Source organism: Rhinoderma darwinii, chromosome 5 (genome assembly GCF_050947455.1).
Source record: "Rhinoderma darwinii isolate aRhiDar2 chromosome 5, aRhiDar2.hap1, whole genome shotgun sequence".
In the NCBI taxonomy this organism is placed as follows: Eukaryota; Metazoa; Chordata; class Amphibia; order Anura; family Rhinodermatidae; genus Rhinoderma; species Rhinoderma darwinii.
Genome location: NC_134691.1, coordinates 229,284,067 through 229,305,123, shown reverse-complemented (window position 1 = coordinate 229,305,123; position 21,057 = coordinate 229,284,067). Strand labels below are relative to the sequence as shown.

The window sequence follows — 21,057 nt, the reverse complement described above, 5'->3', positions numbered from 1 at the left end:
AGGGGTTGGCTAGGCTGGAAGAAGAAATTAAGACTTTAAGAGGTTGAAATTTGTATTTTATCCCACCTTTTAACTTCATTGATGGCAGTTTTGAAAGGACTCTCCCTAAATGTAAGGGGTATCAAGTAGAGCACACGCAGAACAGTACTTTTTAATTATCTATCCCTGCTTTCCGCCTCGGTGTTCTTCTTGCAGGAGTGTGGCATCCCTCATCAGGCGGAATATAAGAGGTATGAAAAAGATTGGACATATGGGACTTCGGTGTGGTCTGGTTCCAATATAACAAAATCTGCAGGAGTGGCAATACTTTTTAAAGGTAATGTTAATATTTCCTTTAAACAAGAAATTTTACCAGGTAGGATTTTATTGGTTAAGGCCTTTCTTAATGGTGTTATGTGGCAGTTTTTTAATTTTTATGGATCACCGAACAAAAAAGAAAGAGAAGAGATGTTGGAAATTTTACCTCTGTTTATTAATAATTCCTGTCCTTTAGTTTTAGCCGGGGATTTTAATTGTGTTTTAAGAGGTGAAAAAAGATCTACACAATCTTCCAGGAGAAACTATGACAAAACTTCTGGTCTATTAAGTAATATCGTAACTGACTTTAAACTTACAGATGTTTTTAAAAATTGCAACAAAAAAATGTCTGAACTGGAAAGTACTACATTGAGTAATATACGATGCAGCTCAAGAATTGATTTTATTTTTTCTTCTCAGCAAATTTTACCTGTCCACTGTGAACTTTTAACTAACATGTTCTCTGACCATAAAGGCCTTTTATTTGTCTTAAATCTTGATCCTGGTTTTAGAAGAGGTGCTAGTTCATGGAAGATGAACGTGTCGCTTTTAAAAGATGAAAAAATAATGGCAGATTTTACTAAGTTTTACAACAGGTGCAAGCAGAAAAAAGACCCTACAGAATCTATGAGAATATGGTGGGATAAAATGAAGAAAAATATAAAAGAATTCTTTATCAGGTATGGAGTTCAAAAAGCAAGAGAAAAGAGAGCGGTTTACGAAAAATATAATACACAATTACAAACACTCTACAAAATGAGGTCTGTGGGGATAGATGTGACTGAAGAAATAATACACGTTAAAAAAGAGGTAAAAACATTTTTGGAAGATAAAGGAAAATAAATAATCTTTAAGGCTAAAATACAACACATTGAAGAAAATGAAAAGTGCTCCAGATATTTTTTTTAAAAAAGTGTACAGAGGAGAATTCATATAGAAAAAATGGAAGGAGAAACAGTAATTGATAATATTTTGGAAAAAACACATACTTATTATAAAGACCTTTTTAACGAAAAAAATGTAGATAAAAATGTTATGGATGATGTTTTAAAGGAAATTTCATGTGTTTTAGATTCTAATGCCCAATCTGTTTTATTACAGCCCATTACAGAAAAAGAAATACTGGATACCATAAATAGTTTTAAGTTGGGTAAAGTTCCAGGAGCTGATGGGGTACCAATTGAATTTTATAGAACGTTTTATGAGGTTTTAAAGGATGATCTTTTATCTCTCCTTTTAGAAGCTTTTAACTCAAAAATTTTACCAGAATCTTGGAAAATGGGTGACGTTTCTTTATTGTATAAAAAAGGTAATAAGGAGGAGATCAAGAATTGGAGGCCGATTACACTCCTAAATTGTGATTATAAGGTAATGGCCAAGATCTGTGCAAACAGATTAAAAAACGTGATTGAGACGCTTATTCATCCAAACCAAGTATGTGGAATCCCAGGTAGGAGTATATGGGAAAACCTAAACCTCATAAAAGATCTGATAGATGACGCAAACAGCAGGAAAAGCAACTTGGCAATTTTAATGGTAGACTTTGAAAAAGCATTTGATAGGGTCTCACACCAGTTTTTATTTAATGTTTTAGGAAAGATGGGCATACCAGGGAATTTTTTAAATTCTTTAAAGGCATTTTACGATAACTGTCAAAGTAGAATTTTAATTAATGGTTTTAAGTCCCAGGCTGTTCCCCTCAGGTCCGGTGTGAAACAAGGCTGCCCCCTATCACCCCTACTTTTTATCTGTGCTCTTGAACCCCTTTTATGCATGATATTCGTGGAGTATCTCTCCCTGGGAGCAAAGGTATAGAAGCCAAGGTAGCAAGTTATATGGATGATGTCGCCATAACCTGTAAAGACAACATATCACTAAAGAAGTCTTTAAAACTAATTAACAATTTCTGCTGTGCATCAGGTTTTAAAGTTAATTTTAATAAATGTGACATTTTAAAGATAGGTGCAATAGACATGAGTGACATTGAAGTTCCAACTGTAGAAAAAGTGAAGATTTTAGGTGTATATTTTAATGAATACAATGATGTAACGGAAAACTGGGAGGGGATTATGCAAAAAGTGAACCAGAAGTTGTGCATATGGAGATTACGAGAGCTGACTATGGAGGGCAAAGTGCTTATTATTAAAATTGTGATCCTGCCCTTGATTTTATATCTGAGCTTGGTCTTCCCCCCTCGAGTTCTATGTAAATTACAAAAAGCATGCTTCACCTTTTTTTGGAACTCAAAAATGGAAAAATTAAAAAGAGAAACTGTTTTTAAACCCAAAGAAAAAGGAGGAAAGGATTTTACTGATTTTAGAGTTTTCTTATATACTACATTTTTTTCATTATGCTTTAGGATTTTTTTTAAAGAAAACTATTGGTCCTTCTTTTTAAAATATAATTTGGGGAATTGTATGAGGCGTCTCGGTTGGTTTAAAACTGATCTCAAGCATCCGTATAGTTTTGACACACCATATATTTATGACATTTTTGAGAAAATTGTTGTCCTTTTTAATCTCACTAAGGTAAAAACAGAGGTCTTAATGAATGGCAAAGTGTTAACTAAGTTTATTTTAAAATCCACTGAAGTATGTATTATTGGTAATTTTAATGAAATACAATGTAAAAACATATGGAGAATGATGAATTGTTATTATCTTTTTAATTCCCAGAAAGATCTAGCCTGGAGCTGCGTCCACAGTTGCCTGCCATGCCGTTCTTTTCAGCACAGAAGAAGACTATCAAACACTGCCGTATGCCCAAGAGAGGGATGCCACCAAGAAGAAAAAAGTCTTTCATCTTTTATGGACTTGCGCTTTCTCAAAGACTATATGGAGCAAGATTAAAACGTTAAACGATTATGTGATTCTATATGGACAGATAGATTGTGATTGTATGCAAAATAGATGGACGGCATGGAGGATCATCAACTGTGTGAAGGCAGCTCTCTGGAAGGCACGGAACATTTTACTTTTTAAAAAGGATATCTTGTCGGTGGATGATGTACACTACTGTTCAAAAGTTTAGGGTCACTTAGAAATTTCCTTATTTTTGCAAGAAAAGCACAGTTTTTTTCAATGAAGATAACATTAAATTAATCAGAAATACACTCTATACATTGTTAATGTGCTAAATGACTATTCTAGCTGCAAACGTCTTGTTTTTAATGCAATATCTACATTGGTGTATAGAGGCCCATTTCCAGCCACCATCACTCCAGTGTTCTAATGGTACATTGTGTTTGCTAACTGTGTTAGAAGGCTAATGGATGATTAGAAAACACTTGAAAACCCTTGTGCAATTATGTTAGCACCGCTGTAACAGTTTTGCTGTTTAGAGGAGCTATAAAACTGAGCTTCCTTTGAGCTAGTTGAGAATCTGGAGCATTACATTTGTGGGTTCGATTAAACTCTCAAAATGGCTAGAAAAAGAGAGCTTTCATGTGAAACTCGGCAGTCTATTCTTGTTCTTAGAAATGAAGGCTATTCCATGCGAGAAATTGCCAAGAAACTGAAGATTTACTACAACGGTGTGTACTACTCCCTTCAGAGGACAGCACAAACAGGCTCTAACAGGGTAGAAAGAGAAGTGGGAGGCCCCGCTGCACAACTGAGCAACAAGACAAGTACATTAGAGTGTCTAGTTTGAGAAATAGACGCCTCACATGTCCTCAACTGGCAGCTTCATTAAATAGTACCCGCAAAACGCCAGTGTCAACGTCTACAGTGAAGAGGCGACTCCGGGATGCTGGCCTTCAGGGCAGAGTGGCAAAGAAAAAGCCATATCTGAGACTGGCTAATAAAAGGAAAAGATTAATATGGGCAAAAGCACACAGACATTGGACAGAGAAAGATTGGAAAAAAGTGTTATGGACAGACGAATCGAAGTTTGAGGTGTTTGGATCACACAGAAGAACATTTGTGAGACGCAGAACAACTGAAAAGATGCTGGAAGAGTGCCTGACGCCATCTGTCAAGCATGGTGGAGGTAATGTGATGGTCTGGGGTTGCTTTGGTGCTGGCAAAGTGGGAGATTTGTACAAGGTAAAAGGGATTTTGAATAAGGAAGGCTATCACTCCATTTTGCAACGCCATGCCATACCCTGTGGACAGCGCTTGATTGGAGCCAATTTCATCCTACAACAGGACAATGACTCAAAGCACACCTCCAAATGATGCAAGAACTATTTAGGGAAGAAGCAGGCAGCTGGTATTCTATCTGTAATGGAGTGGCCAGCGCAGTCACCAGATCTCAACCCCATAGAGCTGTTGTGGGAGCAGCTTGACCGTATGGTACGCAAGAAGTGCCCATCAGGCCAATCCAACTTGTGGGAGGGGCTTCTGGAAGCATGGGGTGAAATTTCTCCCGATTACCTCAGCAAATTAACAGCTAGAATGCCAAAGGTCTGCAATGCTGTAATTGCTGCAAATGGAGCATTCTTTGACGAAAGCAAAGTTTGAAGGAGGAAATTATTATTTCAAATAAAAATCATTATTTCTAACCTTGTCAATGTCTTGACTATATTTTCTAGTCATTTTGCAACTCATTTGATAAATATAAGTGCGAGTTTTCATGGAAAACACAAAACTGTCTGGGTGACCCCAAACTTTTGAACGGTAGTGTATATGGGATGATTTTAAGTGAGATGTATTTATACCTGTTACTTGATAAACAAAAAGATGCCTCTGCATATGTAAAATGGCATTTTAATGATTGGAATTGATCAATTAATGTATTTGCACCTGTATGTAAATCTTTGAAATTTGAATAAACGGTTTTGTATCGTTGTGGTACAGCCAAATCAAAATTTCTGCATCTGGTTTTGTTGGGAGGTGTCCGGGGTACCCTGCTCCTTGGCCTTGGGGGATCGTCTCTTTTCACAGAGAGACTTCACCCCCTTGCTGCTATTTGGGGAGTGGGCTTAGCCCCCGGACAACGAGTTGCGATCGCGCCTTACCCAAAAGGTCAACCGGCCTTGAGGCGTTTTTCTAAGAGCGTTCCGAGGGCGTTTATCGGCTTCGTAGGTGTCTGGGGTACCCTAATCCTTGGCCTTGGGGGAGGGTTCCACTTAATTGTGGAATCTGAGCCCTTGCTGCTATAAGGGACAGGCTTAGCCCCCAGGCACTGAAAAATGCCATTTACGTTTGGATTCGCATCCGGGGACACCCGGTTGCGCCAGTCCGTCCGCATCGAGGTGGAAGAAGGCCATCGCCAGCGGAAGAACCTTCGCTTCATTGTGGAGGTGATTCTGCTGGACTTCCTGGGGCTCAAGCGGGCGGACATCCTGTGTCTCAACGACCAGGAAAGCCGCGGTCGGTACACCATATCCTTTACGGCCGCGGCATGTTGCGATAACATGCACAAAAGACTGTCTGATGCGGACCAGAGTGAGGAGCGGCTAAATGGACTGAACTTTTTATTCCTCTACGGGGAGGAAGAAGTCCCGCTCGTGTTGTGCATGTTCAGTCCATTTGTCTCAGAGTGTGACATTGAAACCTTCCTCAGTCGTTACTGCAGGGAGGTCCGCTTCTCACACAAAATCTTGAACACCCAGAGCTTCTGGAATGGCAAAAGGAAATATTGGGTGAAGTTCTGCCAGGATCCCAATGGCATTGGAGGCTTACATCACCCACCCCAGAACTTTGCCATTGGGAAGAATCGAGGATTCTTATTTTACCCCCAGATGCCAATAGCCTGCCGGAACTGCTTGAGATATGGCCACACCAGAGAACATTGTGACCGGCCCCATGTGGTGCAGTGTAACAGGTGTGGCCAGGTTGGACACGTGGCGGCAAAATGCAGTTCCGAGGTGTTGTGCAATCTGTGCGGCATGACTGGGCATGCTTTTAAAGATTGCCCCCACAGAGCGAAATCTGGGCCACCCAGACCAGGGCCAGAGCGGCAGTTTGCAACATGTGCAGACGCCGCTGGTAATGCCCCAAAACGAGCATTGACGACTGAGGGGTCCAGGCCAAAGTCCTTCACAGCTCCATCGGGGGGCCCACCGATGTCAGCCTCGAGGGACGGCCATAGGGATTCCACCGGGTCCAGGCAGAGCAGGAGGAATTCTGACTCTGCTGGACATAAGTTGACCGGCACCTCTGCAAACAGGTCCTCTGCTCCGCCTGCAGTGGACCCTGTTGAGGCAGTGGTTAGCGACAGGCGTCGTGGCTCCGTAGGTTCTGCAGTAGGACCTGACGCCTGTCCCAAGAGTGTGGGCATGGAGCGGAGACACTCTGTGTCAGACGAGGGCTCCATTAAGAAAACCCTAAAATATGCTGGATTGGAGCCTCGTTTTGACCATTACCGGTCAACGGGGGGGTCGGAGCAAAGTTCCTCCACTGCGGTTGTGGAGGGGCTTGCGATGAAGGCTCCCCGTAAGCAGGCAAAGGTTGCCAAGAGTGATGGGACCTCACAGGCCCCTGTGCAGCTGCCCAGTAAGGATATCAGCGATATCTTCAGCCAGGGGCCAGAGATGGGTGAGAGCGACTTCGAGGAGATGGATAGGAGCCATTCTGCAAAGAGACAGCGAGAGGAAGAGGAGTCCAGAGTTCGGAGGAAAGCTGGCTATCGGAGTTCGGATGAGAGCAGTGTGGGGGTTGGAGCCGCCCACGTATCTGGCTCTGACCCTACCAACATCCAAGATTTATTGACCCCTCAAAAAGGGGGTCCAGACTCGCAGCTGATCTCAGAGTACGACTCTTCTGGTTCGGACTCTGACCTCAACTAAGACTATGTTGGTTCCTATCAAAGTCGCCTCACTAAATGTGAGGTCCCTAAAGAGCCCTGTCCGCAGGACTGCTTTATTTTCATTTTTAGAGACTGTGGACTTTGACCTTTGCCTGCTACAGGAATGTGGAATCCCTAATGACTTGGACTATAAAGATCTAAAGATGGACTGGAAACTAGGCCCCTCAGTCTGGTCTGGTGGAAATGACTGTCGCTCTGCGGGGGTTGGATTGCTCTGCCGAGGTTGTTTTATCTCCATCCAAACAGTGACTGAAATCATGCCCGGCAGAGCTATTTTAATACATTTGCTTTTTAATGGAATTTTAATTAGTGTTTTAAACGTTTATGCCCCTCCTACCAAACAGGAGAGGGCAGAACTATTAGAGATTTTACCATTGTTTTGTGTTGGGTCTACCCCCCTGCTGGTGGGTGGTGATTTTAACTGTGTACGAGATGGAGAACACCGGCAGGGTGGAGATTTTAATCGAAAAATTGACCGTACTTCTTACCTGCTCAAGAATTTTATTGGTGATTTTAAATTGAAAGATTGCTGGAGGGAACTCTTGCCTGCGGACCCAGGCCCAACCTGGTCCAATGGAAGAGTGAGCTCCAGAATTGATTTTATTTTCACTTCTAATAGTTTTATCCCCAAAAAATGTTTGCTTTTAACAAATATTTTATCTGATCACAAGCTCCTTTCGGTGCACCTGGAGCTAGAGGGGGAGCAAAAAGCTTGTAGGGGTCCCTGGAGACTAAACACCACGCTCCTGGAGGACCCCATCATTAAAGAGGAGTTTGTGCGGACCTACCAGTGTTGGCAGTCCCATAGAGCGCCCAGTCAGCCTATGCTACACTGGTGGGAGGGCATTAAACCCAAAATCAGAGCTTTTTTTATTCGAGCAGGTAAGAAGAAAGCAAAAGAGAAAAAACAATGGTTTTATGTTCTTAAACGTTTACATGTACTTTTTAAATTGAAAGAGATTGGTATGGATGTTGATGATGACATTTTAAGTCTTAACCCCTTGCGTACCTTTGACGTAATAGTACGTCGCTGGCCGCTTATTCCAGCGTACCTTCGACGTACTATTACGGCGCAGGAATAAACTGTCACTATGTGAAATCACATAGTGACAGAACAGCGGCGGCAGCTGTCATTGACAGCTAACCGTCTCTGCTACCGGCCTGGGGACCAATTAGCAGTCCCCAATGCCGGCGATTGCTGTGATTGGTCAGTCTCTGAAGACTGACCAATCACAGCCGTCTGTGACGTCGTCTGCAGGAGAAAGCTCCTGTCACTTTCTCTGATCTCCTCACTTCTGTGAGATACGTGAGGAGATCAGAGAAAGCGGTGTAAAAAAAAACAAAACACTTTTTATTAACCCCTTCCCGAAAATGGGCGTATAGTAACGCCCTGAGGATGAAGCGGGCACAGGAGCTGTGCTCGCTCCATCTCCATCGGATGTCGGCTGTAATATACAGCCGACATCCCACTGCAACTACAGCGATCACTGTCCTCTCCGATCGCTGTAGTTTAACCCCTTAAATGCCGCTGTCAATAGCGACAGCGGCATTTAAGTGATTGATACAGAGGGAGGGGGCTCCCTCTGCACCCCATTGCCCCCCCGCGAAAAATCGCGGGGTTCTGATGGTTGCAATGGCAACCAGGAAGCCTAGCAACGGCTTCCTGGTTGCCAGGTACGGGAGCCTATTAGGTCCTGCCCAAGGCAGGACGTAATAGGCTCAACTGTCAGTTGTAAAGTGACAGTTACAATACACTGCACTACATCAGTACATACAGAAGTAGTGCAGTGTATTGTACAGGGGATCAGAAGATCAGATCTTCCAGTCCCCTAGTATGTGTAAAATAAAAAGTGAAAAAAAGTAAAAAAAAAGTTTTAGATAAATAAATAAATACAAGTTTTACATAATAAAAACAATAATCGCCTTGTTTCCCTGATCAAGCCCTTTATAATTAGAAAAAAAATGAAAAAAAAGACAAAAACTAGACATAATAGGTATCGCCGCGTTCGTATCGGCCTGACCTAAAAAAATATCGTATTATTTATCCCGCACGGTGAACACCGTAAAAAAAATACCATAAAAAAGAATGGCAGAATTTCCTTTTTTAGTCACGTTTCCAAAAAAATGGAATAAAAAGTGATCAAAAAGTCGCGCGTAGCCAAACATGGTACCAATAAAAACGACAGTGTGTCACGCAAAAAATGTATGTACTCCGCACAGATTACATATACCCCCACATTATAAACTGAAACACCAGTAAAACACTAAACAAAACTACTACCAAGCAAAATCTGCGCTCCAAAAGCCAAATGGCGCTCCTTCTGGGCCTGGCAGTGTGCCCAAACAGCGGTTTATGACCACATATGGGGTATTACCGTACTCTGGAGAACCGCTGAACAATTTATGGGGCGTATGTCTCCAGTGGTACAAGCTGGGCCCAACGCATTGGGCACTGAAATAGCATATCTGTGGAAAATGTCAATTTTCAATCTGCAACATCCACTGTGCACTAATTTCTGCAAAACCTTTGGGGGTCAAAATGCTCACTACACTTCTAGATGAATTCCTTGAGGGGTGTAGTTTCCTAAATCGGGTCACTTCTCGGGAGTTTTCACTGTACTCGTACCTCAGCGCAATGCAACATGGCGTCAAAAACAAATTTTGTAAAATCTCCACTCCAAAAACGAAATTGCACTTTTTCCGTTTAGACCCTTGCCGTATGTCCAAATAGCCGTTTACAACCACATATGGGGTATTTCCGTAATCAGGAGAAATTGTGTAACACATTTTGGGGTGTCTTTTCTCCTGTATTCCTTGTGGAAATGAAAAATTCTGAGCTAAATCTACAGGTTATTGGAAAAAAAAAATGTTTTCATTTTCACGGACCAATTCTAATAAAATCTATAAAACACCTGAGGGCTCAAAATGCTCACTACACCTCTAATTTAATTCTTTCAGGGGTATAGTCTCCAAATTGGGATCACATCTGGGGAATTTCTACTGTACTGGTACTTCAGGGACTCTGCAAATGCGACATGGCCCCCAGAAACCAATTCAGCAAAATCTGAGCTGTAAAAATCCAAATGGTGCTCCGTCCCTTCTGAGCCCTGCCATGGGTCCAAACATCAGTTTATTACCACATAATGGGGTATTTCCAGGAGAAATTGCTTTACAAATGTTGAGGTGCTTTTTCTCCTTTATTCCTTATAAAAATTAGAAAATTCGGTGTTTTTTCCAAAAAAAAGTATCTTTTCATCTTCACAGACTAATTCCAATAAATTCAGCAAAAAACCTGTGGGGTCAAAATGCTAACTATACCACTAGAAAAATTCCTTGAGGGGTATAGTTTCCAAAATGGGGTCACTTTTGGGGGGATTCCACTGTTTAGGTCCCTCCAGGGCGTTGCAAACGTGACACGGCACTGAAAACCATTCCAGTAAAATCAGAGCTCCAAAATCCAAATGGTGCTCCTTCCCTTCTGAGCCCTGCTGTGGGTCCAAACAGCAGTTTATTACCACATATGGGGTATTTCCGTAATCGCGAGAAATTGCTTTACAAATGTTGGGGTGCTTTCTCTCCTTTATTTCTTGCAAAAATTAGAAATTTTTACGTTTTTCCAGAAAAAAAGTAGATTTTCATTTTCACAGACTAACTCCAGAAAATATAGCAAAATACCTGTGGGGTCAAAATGCTAACTATACCCCTAGATAAATTCCCTGAGGGGTGTAGTTTTATTAAATGGGGGTCACTTTTGGGGGTTTCCACTGTTTTGGCACCACAAGACCTCTTCAAACCTGACATGGTGCCTAAAATATATTCTGAAAAAAGGAGGCCCCAAAATCCAAGAGGTGCTCCTTTGCTTCTGAGGCCTGTGTTTCAGTCCATTATCACACTAGGGCCACATGTGGGATATTTCTAAAAACTGCAGAATCTGGGCAATAAATATTGAGTTGCGTTTCTCAGGTAAAACCTTCTGTGGTACAGAAGAAAATGTATTACATATGAATTTTGTAAAAAAAAATGAAATTTGAAAATTTCAGCTCTACTTTCCTTCAATTCCTGTAAAACACCTAAAGAGTTGAAACACTTTCTGAATGCTGTTTTGGATACTTTGAGGGGTGCAGTTTTCAAAATGGGGTGTTTTATGGGGGTTTCTAATATATAGGGCACTCAAAACCACTTCAGAACTGAACTCGTCCCTGAAAAAATCGCTTTTTGAAATTTTCTTAAAAATATGAGAAATTGCTGCTAAAGTTCTAAGCCTTGTGAGGTCATAGAAAAATAAAAGGATGTTCAAAAAACGATGCAAACATAAAGTAGACATATGGGAGATGTTAATTGGTAACTATTTTGTGTGGTATTACTATCTGTTTTACAAGCAGATACATTTAAAATGGGAAAAATCATAATTTCTTCATATTTTCGCTAAATGTTGGTGTTTTTCACAAATAAGCAATGAATTTATCGACCAAATTTTTGCACTAAACTAAAGTCCAATGTGTCACGAGAAAACAATCTCAGAATCAATTGGATAGGTAAAAGCATTCCGGAGTTATTACCACATAAAGTGATACATGTCAGATTTGAAAAAATGGGTCTGGTCCTCAAGGCCAAAATGAGCTGGGTACTCAAGGGGTTAAAGCGGAAATAAAACATGCCATAAAAGAGAAAGGGAAACAAATAATTTTTAGTTCACATGTAAAGCACCTCGAGGATGGCGAGTGTTCCCGGTTCTTCTTCAAAAAGGTAATGGATAAACGAGATGTCATTTTAAACCTTGAAGGAGAAACCACTATGGTTGGCATTTTAAATTCTGCTTTTAATTTCTACCAATCTCTTTTTAATAAGAAAAATATTGATCCTTCCTTTTTAGAACATGTTCTTAATTCCCTTGATGTCAAGCTAGATATTTTAGACCAGGAAGTTTTATCCCGTAATATTACTTTGGAGGAACTTTTATTTGCTTTTAAAAGTTTTTCTAATGGGAAAGCTCCTGGGGAAGATGGTCTGCCCATCGAATTTTATCATGCTTTTTGGGAAATTTTAAAGAATGACATGTTTTTATTATATAAGGAAGTTTTTATTACTGAAGAGCTGCCCCCTTCCTGGAGGAGGGGGATTGTGTCCTTAATTTTTTAAAAAGGTGAGAAGGACCAGTTAAAAAACTGGCGTCCTATTACTCTTTTAAACGTTGATTGTAAAATTTTAGCTAAACTAATAACAATCCGTTTTAAACCTTTTATTCATAAATTAATCCATCCAAACCAGGTATGTGGGGTACCTGGGAGGTCAATTACTGAGTCCCTGAATATTTTACGTGACGTCATTTGGTATTTTAAAGAAAGGGGTCAAAGTCTTGCTATTTTATCCTTAGATTTTGAGAAGGCTTTTGACCGGGTCTCCCATGAATATCTTTTTATGGTTCTTAAAAAGATGGCTGTTCCTGAAATTATTTTAACACGTATTAAGCTTTTATATCGATCCTGTTTTAGCCAAATTTCTATCAACGGATTTTTAACTAAAGGTGTTCCTCTTTTATCAGGGGTGAAACAGGGGTGCCCGTTATCTCCGCTCCTTTTTATTTGTGCCATAGAACCTCTGTTCACCCTAATAAGAGATGATAAAGTCATCAGAGGCGTGCCCATACCTGGAGGAAGGGGGAACCAGGTAAAAATCTTAGGCTATATGGATGACGCCACCGTCCTATGCCCAGACGCCGCTTCTATGAGAAGGGCATTGAGGAACACCAGCTTTTTTTGTGAAGCCTCTGGTTTTAAATTAAATGTTGATAAGTGTGACTGTTTTTATACTGGTGCATGGGATTCCTCTGTGACACCACGAGTTAACATGCAGCAGGATCAGATAAAAATTTTAGGAATTGTTTTTAATCAAGAAAACGATGGGAGACCCAATTGGGATTCAGTAATTGCCAAAATGGGAAAAAAGGTTTTAATGTGGAATTTGAGAAATCTCACCATGGAGGGAAAAGTTTTAATAATTAAATCAGTTTTATTACCTATAATGCTTTATGTAGCTATGGTTTTTCCTCCAACAATTTTATATATTAAAAAAGTGACCAGGATCTGTTTTATGTTTTTATGGGGTTCCAAAATGGAAAAACTAAAACGTGATTTTATGTACAGATGTAAGGACAATGGCGGGAGAGATGTTCCTAACCTTTTTAACTTCTTTTACATTAAATACTTTTGCTTCTGTTTTAAAATGTATAGTTCTGATGGCATTTTTAGCTACTTTTTAAAGTACGCTACGGGCATGATTTTTAAACGATGGTTTCGTGTCCCTTTGAATTCTCCTGTACTTCTGTGTCCCCCAAAACAATATGCGGTGCTCGAAAAAACTGTCAGGCTCCTAGGTCTCCAAGAATTGGAGCCTGACATATTGGGGGACCAGAAAAAAGTGTCACTCTGCTGTAGGCGGCAGGAAGATACACTGGCAGTTTCAAATTTCTCACAGGCAAGGTCCAAGGTGGTGTGGCGAAACGTTTTCGGAAAATTTATGGCAAATGTGCACAAGGACCTTGCCTGGGCAATTGTTCACCAGTGCCTCCCTACCCGTGAATTCCAGCATAGGCGAGGACTGGTGGCGAGAGCCAAGTGCCCGAGAGACAGGTGTGGTGACGACGAGACGGTAATGCACCTGTTTTGGAACTGCCCATATTCACAGGAGGTTTGGAGGAAGGTAGGCCCATTGCTGAAATGGGCCTGCGGTCTTAAAGATCTTAAATTTGAATACGTGTTTTATGGTCTTTTTAACTGCCCAAGTTTTAAACAGCAAATGGTCTGTTGGATCATTTTAAACTGTTTTAAGAATGCCATCTGGAAGGTTAGGAACATTCTGCTTTTTAAACATGATTTTATTGACGTTAAAAATTGTGTGAAATATGCCCTAAGTGAAATGTATATTTATTATCTTAGGGGTAAAAGAAGCAACATCCATGTGGTGTTTGCAAATGTGGAATACCATAACATTGTAAATAAAAATGGTTTTATTCTTTTATGTCTTTTATGCTCTGTATAAATTTTATCCTGCTATTGTTCTGTACTTTTATTATAACATCCGTATTACTGGTCTTATTATTATTACTTTTGTATTCATTTAAATGTATGAATATTTATGTATTATGCCATTGATTTTATCTTGTGGTTTCAATTTTTTAAAAAAGTCTGTAAAATATATTCTTTTTGCCAATAAAAAACTTTGTTGAAACCTTATCTGTTCTTATCAGTTTAATATCTGATACGTCCCCTATCTGGGGACCATATATTAAATGGATTTTTAGAACAGGGAGATGGAAATAGAGCTTGCTCTGTCCACTCCACGCATTGACCTGGTATTGCAGTATTTCCAGGACCGGTGCACCCTTTCCTTATGTGTTTACTAAAATCAGATTCCAAAAGTGTTTTTTGTGTTTGCCATTGTTTTTGTCTTACACATTGCACATCTCCTTTAATCCCATTATTTCAACACCTGTTGGACAATGCATTTGTACAGTCATGTGTGATAATGAGCTCATTTATTAAATGCAATTAATTCATAGATTGCCACCTCTTGTTTTGTGTCGTCTGTGTTTCTGGCATTTCAAATAGGAACAGCTCATTCACCTTCCTTGTCTTCTCTCCGCCCGCCCTCCCTCCTAGGTAAGTTAAAGAGCTGCACCTGAGCCAGCCACTGATTGATGCAGCACCACAGTCAAATAGTGGAGTGGAGTAGGGGAACAGCAAACAGCCATTAAAGCAGCCAGCCGCCCGCTCGCCTGCCCGCCACAATGGACCTACCTGTGTACACTAGATGGATGTGATGGAATGTACTGTCGTCCCTACATTTCAAGAAGAAGTAAGAATTGCAGTTGCAACAAACCCTTGCTTGCCTACAAAGAGAGCAGCAATTTGGATTTGTTACTATGTTACCTAGAAGAATAACAAACTGTGCAAGGATGGAGGTTGTAGGAGCAAGGAGAAGTTGTCTGTAAAGTTGGTGGATGCCTATTTTCCATTTTGCAGTCCCTTGTCTCCCTCTTGTGGCCTCCTGGAGGCAACTAGCTGTGCAAAAAAAGACAGCCTGGCGGCCGGCTGTTGCAGTGTTGCCCTTTCAGGCAACACTGAGTGACTGACTGAGCCGCACCGTCTTATATAAAGTTCAGACGGAACTTTGCACGTGTCATAGTGGAGCCCTCAGGAGCCAGAGCCAGCTTTCTGACATCATAATGGGGCCTCAGAGATAAAAGCCTGGGCCCAGGCAGTGTTGGTCAGTGCTGCTCAGCAGGCAGCACCCGACTGGATTAAAGCTGATAGAAGGTGTGAAAGGAGAAGGGGTGGCAGTGGGCATGCACTTACTGCTGCTGCTGCCAGTGTTTGCACGGCAGGAGGGCATTTGGGCGTTGCCAGGAAGGCGTTTTTATGTAGATTCCTCCTCTTTCAGCACTGCATTGTGGTGCAAGCAAAAGAAGCAAATCCTGTCTTGCTTCCTCTCCGTCCTTTATTCACCTCCCGCGTAGCTGTGAGTGTGTGAGCCTGCAGGGCCCCATGGAATTGCCTAGGAGTAGGCTGAATCGCTGCAAGGGGTGAACAGCAGTATCGGGCAGGCTCGGGCAACGCGCGGCACGTTGGGGTTATCGCTTCTCGGCCTTTTGGCTACGATCAAGGTTCGTCCTGACGTAGCTGAGGGTGTGAGTACTTGGGCGACTTCTGGAGCAGGAGGAATCTCGATTTCTGTGGTCCAAGGACTGACAGGTGCATCATGGCTGGAAAAAATACCATTCGTTTGGAGGTGAGTCCCACGGACATGCTAAAGAATAATGTTGTGTACCTGGTTCGGGACATCATGATGAGGAAAATCCAGAAGGAGGAAATCTTTAGTGTGAACGAGTTCCCACGCAGAGGTATATATGAAGTTACTTTTGAGAATGGGGGAAGGTGTCTGCATGTCTTTGAGTGGCTGAGAACATATGCAAATGACTCACTGCTGGATGGAATCAAAGTAACACCGTTGTTTGGGCTACAAGAGAAAATGGTTGTTGTCCATGTGTACAACCCCTACACAAGTGTGGACCTGATAGAGAACTTTCTAAAGCAGTATTGTGAACATGTGCGTGGTGGGGACAAACTCACCAATGTGTTGGGAATTTATAATTGCAAGCTCAGATATTTTGTCCGCTTCAGAATGGACTCTACCTGTGTGGGAGGCTTCATGCACCCTCCTGCAAATTTCTCTGTTGCAGGGTTCAGGGGCTATATCACCTATGCTGGACAGCCAACCTTTTGCCGCAATTGTTTTCAGTTTGGCCACACAAAAGATAGTTGTGAGAAGGGCCAGGTGTGCAGAAACTGCAAGAAAGTTGGACACCATGCTGGAAGTTGCACCCAAGGCAGAGTGTGTGATTTGTGTGGAGCCGACACCCACCTGTACAGAGATTGCCCAGCTGTCATACAAAGGAGGGAGGAGGCGTGGAGCAGAAATATGCAAATTGGAAGGGAGGCGGCCTCCAGACAGAGTGAGGCTGAAGTGGAAAGAGAAATGGAGAGAGTCCAGAGAGAAGTGGCCAGAGAGGAAAATGCAGCCGAGGATGTTGCAGCAGCGGTAGAACCTGCAGTGCCCAATATTGTGGAGGAAACACAAATGGAGGACGTTATCCGCCAACTGGAGGAGGTAATTGACGGAGTTGTGAGTCCAGTTCACCCCTCGGATCCGGCGAACATTGAGATGTTCTCATCAAGCAATGAGACTAGTTTGTGTCACAGGGAGGGTGGTGGGAAACAAAAAAATGAGAACGAAGACAGTGATGAGTTTGTACAAGTGGAGACCAAAAGAAGAAGAAGATCCGCCAAAAAAAATGGTGGTGAGACGAGTTCGGAGGCGGTCTCTGAAGCTGACAAAAACCCGTTTGATGCGTTACAGGCACAGGACCCAGATTCTGATTAAAGTGGCTAAAAGTTATGCAACTGTATAAGCTTTTTGTTATGTTTAAGTTTTGGTGTTTAATATGCCTGTAAAGTTTATTTTTCCTCAGAGTCTTGCAGGAAGTGAGGAAGTCAGAGCCTGGGTATGGTAAGGCAATAACTGGGAACTGCTGACTTTTTGGTGCAATGAGTTTTATTATTTGTTCACAGAATGTGAGGGTCTTTAAGAACAAGGCTAGGAGAACTGCAATTTTAAGTTTTCTTAGGCAGGAAAATGCGTCTATTTTTTGTTTGCAGGAGTGTGGCATTGAATGTGTGATAAGTCCTGACGAATGGCAGTGTGGGAGTGCGGTGTGGTCTGGAAGTGTGAGTAATAAAAATGATGGGGTGGGACTTTTGATAAAATCTAAAGAAATTACTCTAGATAGTTACATTGTAGTAGAGATGGGGAGGTGTGTATCCGCAATATTAAAATATAATAATGTGAAATTTAAATTAATTAATGTTTACGCGTCCGCAAATAAAAATGAAAGGGCAGCATTATTTGAAAAAATGAAATTTTATGTTCAGGGTAGAATGCCTGTTATCATTATTGGGGATATGAATTGTGATCTGTCTAAACGTTCTTTTGATGTGTCTGGGAAAATTTTGTCTGATTTAATTTGTGATTTTAGGTTGGGGGATATTCAGAATCTGTGTAAAATTGACCCAGAATTAAAAACATATCATTCTGATAGAGGGGGTATCCACTCCAAATTAGATTATTGTTTACTGTCTGAAAATGTGAAGTCAGTAAGTTATAGACAGAAGCCTGTAATGCATTCGGACCATGATGCATTGTTCTGTGGGGTTGATGTAGGGATGAGTGGTACGTATGGGAGAGGATTGTGGAAGCTCAACATAAGTCATCTAGATAGTGTGGATGTGAGGGAGCAGTATGAACGGTTGTATGCAGTGTGGAGTGAAAAACAAAGTGAATTTGGAGATATACTTTTGTGGTGGGAGTGGGTGAAATGTAAGACAAAGTCCTTTTTCAAAACTGTTGGATATAAAGCAGGTACAATTAGAAGGAGAAATTATGTCAGACTGAATTCAAGATTGAGGTTTCTGTATAGATTGAGAGAGGAAGGAATGGATGTTGAGGATGAAATTGTGGGTGTAAGAAGGGAAATTAAAAAAATTTTGTCTGAAAAGGGGAGGAACATTATTTTCAGAGCAAAGATGGATAAAATGGAACAGGATGAGAAGTGTTCGCGTTTCTTCTTTAAGAAAGTTTTTTCAAAGAAACCAGCAATTGAGGTTGTTTTGAAAGAAGATGGAAGTGAAGTGTGCGGTGATGAGGTGAGTGAGGAGATTGCAAAGTTTTATGAAGATTTGTATGCGGTGAAATGGAGGGATGAGAATTTGGAGAGTGAAGTTTTGAGTGTGTTAGAAAATAAGCTTGGGGAGAGTGAGAAAGAGATGATTATGCGTAAGGTGTCTAGTGAGGAAGTATGGGAAGTGGTGGAGAGAATGGCAGCAAATAAGACGCCTGGAGAGGATGGTTTGCCAATAGAATTTTATCGTGTGATGTGGAAGGTCATAGGGAAGGATGTTGTGAGAGTGTGTGAATATATGTGGGAGCATATGGAAATTGCAAAGGGTATGAAGAGTGGTGTGGTGGTCTTGATCCCAAAGAAAGGGGATATAAGAAACTTGAAAAATTGGCGTCCAATAAGTCTACTTAATTGTGACTATAAAATATATGCAAAAATTATTGCAAATAGGATGAAGAGTGTTGTTGAGAGTGTAGTGGGGGATGATCAGTTCTGTGCTGTGCCTGGGCGTCGTATCCAAGAGTGTCTGTGTTTGTTGAGAGATTGTCTGTGGGATTGTAAGAGTAGAAAGAAGGATGTGTTTGTGCTGTCTCTAGATTTTGAGAAGGCGTACGATAGGTTGGCACATAATTTCTTGTTCAGAGTATTGTTACGTATGGGGTTTCCGAGTGATTTTGTTGGAAGGGTGAGAAGTTTGTATCAGGGAATATATAGTAGTGTGCTTGTAAATGGAAGTTTAGGAAGGAGAGTGAATGTTTGCTCTGGTGTTAGACAGGGATGTCCACTGTCACCTGTTGTCTTTATTTGCGCAATAGAGCCGTTGCTTTGTCTTATTAGGCGTGACAAAGTAGTAAGGGGAGTTTTTTTGCCCGGTAGTGATGGAAGACAAGTAAAGGTGAGTGGTTATATGGATGATGTGTGTGTGGTGTGTGATTCTGAATGTTCGGTGAAGAGAGTTAAGTTGTTAGTGTCTATTTTTTGTGGAGCATCTGCCTTTAAGGTCAATTGGTTGAAGAGTGAATGCAAATGTTTTGGTAGCAGGGAGATGTCAGATGATGTGGGAGTTAATAAAGTGACTGGTCCTATTAAGATCTTAGGGGTTAAATTTGATGATAAATTAGATGGGAGGGAAAGTTAGGAGGATGCAAAAAAGAAAGTAGAGGTCAGGCTAAATTTTTGGAAGTTGAGAAGCCTTTCTTTCATTGGGAAAGTTGTGGTGATCAAAAGTGTGGTATTGCCTATTTTTTTGTACATTGCAATGATTTTTCCACCAGATTATATGTGCTTGAGGAGAGTAAATAGGGTTTTATTTATTTTTTTCTGGGGTTCCAAAATGGAACGGTTGAGAAGAGAGGTAGTGGTGAAATGTTGGAAAAATGGTGGGATGAGTTTTCCAAATTTAGAAGTATATTTTGGAGTTAATATGTTGGTATTCTTATTGGTAATAATTGATAGGGATCGGAAGGTGTCTTGTATGTCTAAATATTTGGGCGGAAGAATTTTTGTTAGGCTGAAATAGTATCAGCCTGGTTTGAATAAACCTGTGTCGGGTGAAATTCCCAAGTGGTATGAGTGGGTGGTGAAGTTCTTGGAGAAGTTTGAGTTGCGAGAAGTTGAAAAGAATGTGTTGAAAAATAAACGGGTGGTTTTGAGAATGATTGAGAGTAAGGAAGTAGTGAGCGGGATAAATACTGTGAGAGGTGGTGATGTGCAAAGGGTGTGGAAAAAAATTAGAATGGATGGTATGTCAAACAAACAGAGAGAAATAGTATGGCAGAGTTTGCATGGTGTGTTGCCTGTGCGTGAATTTCAGAGAAATAGGGGTCTTGTGAGAGAAGAAAAATGCCCAAGAGAGAATTGTAATGGGTGTGAAAATATTGTCCATTTGTTTTGGAACTGTAAGTTTGCGAGAGATGTTATTAAGAGGTTGGGGCCTTTATGTAAAGAACTAACGGGGGTTAATTTCATGACTTTCGAGTGTTTGATGTTTGGGTTGAGTGTATGTGGTGGTGTGAAGGAGAGAGTACTGTGGCTGTTCTTGGCGTGTATTAAAGAAGTTTTGTGGGATGTGAGGAATGTCTATGTGTATAGGAGAAAGGAATTGAGTGTGAATGATAGTGTTAGGATGGTGTTAGGTAAACTTTATGTTTGTTTTTTGTGGGATAAAAAAAAGGGTGGGATGGATGCGGAAGGAATCTGGAAGGTCAAAAAATGGCTAGATGTTGTTGACCTGTATTGATTTTTTCATGCCTGTATTATGTATGTTATAAATGTTATGTAATTAATGAATATGTAATAAAGCCTGGTGATGACAAGGTGATGAGGTATACGAGTACCAGTATCACAGAGAGTATAGATGTATGTACTCTCAACCCTATCTGAGGGTTTAAAAAAATAAATAAATCTGTTCTTAGTTTAATATCTGATACGTCCCCTATCTGGGGACCATATATTAAATGGATTTTTAGAACAGGGAGATGGAAATAGAGCTTGCTCTGTCCACTCCACGCATTGACCTGGTATTGCAGTATTTCCAGGACCGGTGCACCCTTTCCTTATGTGTTGACTAAAATCAGATTCCAAAAGTGCTTTTTGTGTTTGCCATTGTTTCTGTCTTTCTGAAGGGATCTCCACTTTTAATCCCATTATTTCAACACCTGTTGGACAATGCATTTGTACAGTCATGTGTGATAATGAGCTCATTTATTAAATGCAATTAATGAATAGATTGCCACCTCTTGTTTTGTGTCGTCTGTGTTTCTGTGTTTCCGGCA

The 21,057-nt window shown here is 41.0% G+C and overlaps 2 non-coding genes across 2 annotated transcripts; both read left to right on the top strand.

Moving 5' to 3' along the window:
* The first annotated feature begins 14,243 nt into the window (after positions 1–14,243).
* Positions 14,244–14,435, top strand: LOC142653910 (U2 spliceosomal RNA). The gene has a single exon (XR_012848759.1). It is a non-coding gene; the product is annotated as a U2 spliceosomal RNA (small nuclear RNA).
* Positions 14,436–20,653: 6,218 nt separating this feature from the next.
* LOC142654432 (U2 spliceosomal RNA) lies at positions 20,654–20,836 on the top strand. The gene has a single exon (XR_012849043.1). It is a non-coding gene; the product is annotated as a U2 spliceosomal RNA (small nuclear RNA).
* The last annotated feature ends 221 nt before the right edge of the window (positions 20,837–21,057 follow it).